The 7,191-nt window shown below is 47.8% G+C and overlaps 1 long non-coding RNA gene across 1 annotated transcript; it reads left to right on the top strand.

Moving 5' to 3' along the window:
- The first annotated feature begins 1,898 nt into the window (after nt 1–1,898).
- On the top strand, nt 1,899–4,190 carry LOC144782648 (uncharacterized). The gene is made up of 2 exons (XR_013601193.1): nt 1,899–2,166; nt 4,003–4,190. It is a non-coding gene; the product is annotated as an uncharacterized LOC144782648 (long non-coding RNA).
- Nucleotides 4,191–7,191: the final 3,001 nt, after the last annotated feature.

The raw sequence follows: 7,191 nt of genomic DNA, 5'->3' as shown, positions 1-7,191 counted from the left end.
CAGCTAGTTAAAAGCCTGACAGACATGCTTCGGCCTTTTGAGGTCTTCACGCGTGACGTGAGCAGGGAGGACTGTTCTTTGAGCAAAGCTATCCCACTGTTGCTGAAGCTCGAGCACCAAGTCAAGGTGGTGTCTTCACAATTAAAGGACGTTGGAAAGAACGAAGCACATGAGTTGGCGCAGAGATTATTACAACGCCTAGTTAGCAATGAACGGCTTGTAAATATCAAGAAACAACAGCACTACATTTGTGCTACTATTCTGGATCCACGTTACAAAAAGCCATTGTTTGGCAAAGTAATAATTCCTTTTGAAACATCGGATGTTACAGAGTACAAAGGTTGGCTAGCTCAGTCAGCCATTCGTTTTGAAATAGAGCGGAAGGAAACTGTAGGAGAAGACAGTACTACTAGTGAATCAGCAGGCGATCAGGCGTCCCAAAAAAGCACTTCACCATCTGTGCCTGTGGCAGAAGTGAGTGACTTTCCCTCTGAGCCGTTAACCACACCAGCAACCGTATCATCTGCACCAGGCGCATGCGATATGTCTGAAGCGAGTTGGCTAACTCAGCTAGGGTTTCCTGGTCCTAGAAAGGACACAGAAGTGCAAAGTACAGGAATCCGGGAGGACATTCTTTCAATGGTGCAGGCCTATCTGGATGACTCAACAGAGGTCAATATTACAGAGGACCCATTGGCGTATTGGCATGGGAAAAGAAAAATATGGCGAGAGCTCACCAATCTGGCTATCAATTACTTGTCTTGCCCACTCGCAAGCGTGTCTTCAGAACGTGTTTTTAGTTCTGCTGGTGGCATTGTGACTTCCAAAAGGTCCCGCCTCTTGCCCGCAAATGTAGAGCGGCTCACCTTGATAAAGATGAACCAGCACTTCATACCACCAGATTACAGAGTACGAGAATGCACGCAGGAAGAAGAGGACACCGCCCTACCCGAGGAAAGTTCTCCTCAGTTACCAGAAGTAACCCCGACTGATGATTTAGCAGAGTATGAGGACGAGTTCTGCTTCCCTGACAGCGAGTTCTGAAAATGACTCAATCATTCATTCATTAATTGTAAATAGTCCTCCTTATTCACTTTTATTCCTGTGTGTCTGTCTTTCTTTAGCAAGTGCTTCATCACATTCCCAACAAAACTGTAATCAAATCAACCAATAAAACAACAAGCCCATCAACAGAACTGTCTTGATTTTGATGCCGCAGCATTCCTCAGGTTCACAACAGTTAGTTGACACGAACTCAGTCCTGGTCGTCTATCCTGAGTCCTCCTCCTCCAGACTCACCCTATCCATTACCCATAATGCTGATGCCTGGATTCTGCACAATGAAGAAACTTACTTAACGTTGACGAGTCCCCCACTGTGAATTCCAGGTGGAGCCAGCCCTCAAACACAAATTACAGGTAAGATAAGCGTTTGGATGGGAGGTAGTATAATGGAGTATTTGGAGAGGCGAGAGAGTGACAGTGGTACTAGCAGCAAAGTCCTAGGGCTCTTGAATTAACAAACTCTGTGACAGGCATTTACTTAGGAAAACATTTGGCCTATTGCACGTGAACGTGTAGGCGTTATATTGCTCGCTTGCCTGTCTCAGGGGTGCTGTCTCTGGGGCTTCTAGGTTTTAGGGTTGTGTCAGCACCGCTACCACATTTCTAATGTTGATTGCTTTTGATTTGCAGAAAATCCACGCCGGGAAACTCCAGTTGTGGCCCTGCTGCAGAACGCGTTAGGACTCTGTGAATTCCAGGTGGAGCCAGCCCTCAAACACAAATTACAGGTAAGATAAGCGTTTGGATGGGAGGTAGTATAATGGAGTATTCGGAGAGGCGAGAGAGTGACAGTGGTACTAGCAGCAAAGTCCTAGGGCTCTTGAATTAACAAACTCTGTGACAGGCATTTACTTTGGAAAACATTTGGCCTATTGCACGTGAACGTGTAGGCGTTATATTGCTCGCTTGCCTGTCTCAGGGGTGCTGTCTCTGGGGCTTCTAGGTTTTAGGGTTGTGTCAGCACCGCTACCACATTTCTAATGTTGATTGCTTTTGATTTGCAGAAAATCCACGCCGGGAAACTCCAGTTGTGGCCCTGCTGCAGAACGCGTTAGGACTCTGTGAATTCCAGGTGGAGCCAGCCCTCAAACACAAATTACAGGTAAGATAAGCGTTTGGATGGGAGGTAGTATAATGGAGTATTCGGAGAGGCGAGAGAGTGACAGTGGTACTAGCAGCAAAGTCCTAGGGCTCTTGAATTAACAAACTCTGTGACAGGCATTTACTTTGGAAAACATTTGGCCTATTGCACGTGAACCAACACGATGACAGTGTTCAGTTAAATGAAATTACTGCAAAACCACCACCCACCCAGCTCAAAAGTAGTAAAAAAACAGGTATGCTCAGATAAAGTTTGAAAAAGTATATTTATATCCCTAACAAAATAATCTCCCGCAAGACCCTCCCTAACCCCAACAAATAAATAGTCCTCAAAAGTCCCCAAAAAACCCAACTCCCAATTCCCACCCCCCAAAAGTCTCAAAAACAGGGGCAAGGGACACTCTATGGATGCAAGCTGTTAAGTTTGGCCTCCAGGGCATCATGCTTTAGGGCCAGGGCATCATATTTTTCTTGGAGGATGGCTTGATCTAGGCGGAGGCCCTCCACCACATTCTGATATTTGGTCCATTTCTGGACCTCCGCCTCTAGGTCGGACACTCTGCGGAGTGCACGGCGCAAGCGACCTTTAACAGTGCTGCAAGGTGCAGCTTTTGCTGCTCGGCGGTGGCGTCTTCCGGCACGGCTCCGGTTTGCTGGAGCACTGTGCTTACCGGTAGAACGTGGGGTAACAGAGGAGGATGTAGATGTTGTTAGGTTTGATGCACTGGAGTGCGTGTCGTCCCCCTCTAGTTCCACCAGTCGCCGATATTCAGCAACAGTTGCTTCCAGCCTCCGTTGCCGGGCCAGTACAGCCAGCATACTCCTCGTTGGTTTGGAGGTTTTAGTATTGCCAACTACATGAAGAAAGAAAGACATAATCTGTAACCAATGCTCTTTAAGAATATGATTAACACAAAATGATTCAGCAGGAAGTTGTGTCACAGTACAACTAGCAACTAGCCAGGGCAGTACAAAACTATTCAGGCCAGTATCATGGGCGTCCGCAGGGAGGGGCGCTTGAATCACCATTTCCCTTCCCACAACTCACTTGTATCCTTGGTTTGGTGCTCTTTCATATGAAAGAGATCTGGCAGAAGTGAGTGATTTTTCCTCTGAGCCGTTAACCACACCAGCAACCGTATCATCTGCACCAGGCCCAGGCGATATGTCTGTTTCCCTCCCTCTCTCTCTCTCTCTCTCTCTGTCTCACTCTTTCTGTCTCCCTTTGTCTCCCTCTACCTCGCTGTCTCTCTCTCTCTGTCTCCCTCCCTCACCCTCCCTCTGGCTCCCTCCCTCTCTCTCTCTCTCCTTCTGTCTTCCTCTCTCTCTGTCTCTGCCTCCATCTGTCTGTCGGTCCCAGCCTGCTGTAATTACCATATTGTAATTTGTCACTGGGCCACCACTGAATACACATCATATCCTATCTAAGAGTCAGATAGTACCTCCATGATCCAGCTTACCTGTACTCGCCACCGCCACCGTCTCCTTCCTCACAGTCTGTACTTCTTGCTCTTGGTCCGACTCCTCTAGCGCCGCCTCCTCCCCAGATTGACCCTCGGACTCCGAGTCACTGATGACCACCACATCTGAGCTGGCCCCGCCACCAGATGTTCCACCTACAAAGTAGATTTAAGAATGTTAGATTACACCACTCCACTAGTATTTGGTCTATGAATGAAAAAATGTGAAAACAACAGAAAAATTAATTGACTGTCTACTCTAGTCTAAAGTAAAAATGTCCCTCCTTCCAGGGAAAGCTGTTGTCTTGCTTCATTTTTTTTGTCACAATTGTTGAATGCTTGCTTAATTTTAACACACACTATTTTTCTCTGAACAGACAGAAACTGGACTTCTAAGGACAAGAGGAACATCAACTTCAAACCAGGTGAAAGCTCGGCTCGACCACAAGAAATGTGTACCAATCCAGTACTCATCAACTCAGCACCAAGCACTTTTCCATTTCCAACTAACTTTATTTTCATATATGTGTTTACTTAAACTTTTAATAAAGCTTTTAAACTTGAATTGACTCTGTGGTTTTTAGTCCTCCAGAGAGTCCAGACTAGAGTGACTGAGCGAAAAGTTTTGCAATTTTTGCAAGGAGGAGTCTGTGCTGCTGACACTACCAGGTTTATTTATACAGTGTGCCAAACACGCCACTCTGAAATATTATTACTCTGGTCTTTGCTGTCCATAGTTCGGTTTGTGGAGAATTGTCCCTGCAACAGTTGGATTATTGATTTTGCTCCTATCTAAACCCTATTTCGAAACAATTAAATTAGGAATGCTTGGACAACAATAGGTCCTCTATATTTAAATGAAAACTTACTGGGACCAGCAAAGGAGCACTCGCCGCCCTGGCCTGCATCCTCCTCCTTTGGAGCCACTGCTGCATCAGATTTTTCGGTCCGCTTGCCCCTGGGCGGACCTGACGTACAACATGAAAGAAATAACAGAAAACATTGATGATTGCTGCTTGCCGATGTCCTTGTCAACCAAATCAAACATTTAGAAAGAACAAGAACCTACTATTTCATCCAAAAAGAGGGCTACAAAGGAAGGACTGCACCTGAGCCTCTACTCTAGGGGCAGATTTACAAGCCCCTTGCAGCTCTTTTGTTCCATTCTTGCGTCAATTTTGTGACGCAGCGCCACAAGAGAGGCGCCATGGTGTGGCGTATATTAACAACGTGACGCATATGGGAGATGCATCCCATTCTAAAACCCTGCGCCATTAGGGAGCATTCCATCGCAAGGGAGGGCGTTCCTGCGCAGGAACGCATGCTAAAAGTGGCTATGGGGAATATATAAAATTTCAATCAGTCATTTAGGACAATGATGCGTCACTGAAACCCTGCGCCTGCATGAAGCAGACTTACGGCTTGACGCAGCATTGCTGGAGCTGCGCCATCGTTGCAACGCAACTCCATCAAAGAGCCGCCTTTACGGCACCGATGCGTAACGCTTCGGTGACGTTTTGGGACCATGGTGTGCCGCATTGTAAATACGGCGCACCATGGGTGGTGCTGCCGTGCCACACACTTTGCAGGGATGCGCAGGTAATTGCTAATCTGACACTTACGGGCATACTTACGAGTTCTGAGCTGGACACCTCCAGATGTGCACCAGAACAAATACGTAACGCAAAACTAACCTTGCGTCACGGCAGATGCGCCGCTATTACAATGCGGCAAACCCTGGCGCAAGGGTAGGCAGATGCGTGACGCATCTCGTGACGAAATAGGGGCGCATCTCTAGAGTCGCGTCGCGGGCGCAATGCAACTATAGCAGTGCTCAGGGCTGCCCAATACTCTACATACCGCATCAGTCCTTACGCCTGCTTCAAGCAAGCAAGCATAAAGAATTGACATAGCAGCGTCGCGGAAGTGCCTGCGTTAAATCTTGTAGATTTCACGCAGGCACTTTTGCGAGGCACACATCTGCCTGACCGGCACCCCCCACCCCCCACTCCCCCCCTGCGTGGGAACGCACCCATTGAGGCGCAGGCCCAGGCATTCACGTGGCGCATCTCCTTAGATGCATCACGTTGTACATGACTCGCAGGGATGCGCCACGTTTACGTCGCTGTGCGTCAGGTAAGGCAGTGTAAACGTGGAACAAGGGGCTTGTAAATCTGCCCCTTTGTGTCTAGCATTACGCAGTTCTGTAAAATACACTCATACTCAGCCCAATTAAATGAACACAAAATAGATAACAAATAAGCAGTGGCACCGGCACAGAGAAGGAGAACAGTGCACCTGAAATGCACAGAAGATTTTGAAATATTAATGAAAAAATTGCTACTACTACTCACCAAGACCGGGGACCTCCACTCCCAGCACGTCTAGCAGGTCACGCTCTCGGTCAAGGATGTCGGTCCAGCGGTGGGTGACCTGATTGTAGGTGCGCTGGACCCCCGTGATCTTAAAAAGGGCCCGGCACACCTGCCCCCACCGCTTCCGTCGCTCCTGGCTGTTGGTGTAACCAGCAGCAATCCTGCCGCCTGCCGCGATGGTCCTGGGGAGACGGCGCTGCACGTAAAAAACAAGTGCGCCCACCTCCTCAGGGCTGAAAATCTCCCGGGGCACCACCATTTCTGCCCTCAATCGACCACACGGGAGCCGGGCACGGGCTGCGGTGCCCGTCTTGGGCAGCTTCACAGCTGTCTTGACCATGTTCTGGGCAGGTGTGAGCAGTAAAGAAGAGACCAAATGAAAAAGAATAAGAGTAGGGAAGAAGGAAAGTAAAAGTTTAAAAAAGTAGTTCAAAAGTAAACAAAAGTAGCCTAAAACACAAAAATATAGATCTAGAAAAATACAGGGATAGAAAATAAGTTAAATAGATCAAAAAAATATTAAAACAAGCAAAGGATGGCAGAGATATAGAGAGGATAGAAACACCATACCCAGACACATAGGAATGAATGAAAAACAAGATGGCGGCCCGATCACGTGCGCGTAAGTAAGTTCGCACGCGATTTCTCTCGCGAACTCGTGCGAACTTGTATTCGCACGGCGCGAGTCGCGCGAGATTACACTTAGCGGGCGGAAACGGAAATACGTCACGCAAACAAAATGGCGGCGCCCATACTCAACCTTGAGGTAACTCGCACGAGTTCGCGGCCTCCACGGGCCAGTTCGCACTACGACGCGCCCCGCGAATAGGGCGAAATTACCGAAAAACGAGTTTTGCAAAAGCAAAACGAACGAGCAGGTGCAAAAGTTCGAGCTCATCATTTGTAACCATTTACCTGTAGTGCTTCCTGAAGGGGCCCTCCAGAATCCGGTTGCCTACTTGCAACTATTGTGTGACCCTGCTCTGACAGTCACAGAATAGTTACAAGTATGCCATTGCATCCTGTTAAAAAAAATTATTTACATTGCATTTGCAACAAAAAGGAAAGGGAGCAGACAAGCAGGTGCCAGCCTTCATTAATGTCAGTTGGGGCAGGGCAGGTGTTGTTGTTTGCAAAACTTAAAGCACTTAGCAGGTGTTTGTTCACTCAGTGGTCAATCAGAGGGTGTTG

Source organism: Lissotriton helveticus, chromosome 9 (genome assembly GCF_964261635.1).
Source record: "Lissotriton helveticus chromosome 9, aLisHel1.1, whole genome shotgun sequence".
In the NCBI taxonomy this organism is placed as follows: Eukaryota; Metazoa; Chordata; class Amphibia; order Caudata; family Salamandridae; genus Lissotriton; species Lissotriton helveticus.
This window is presented reverse-complemented; position numbering and strand designations above follow the sequence as displayed.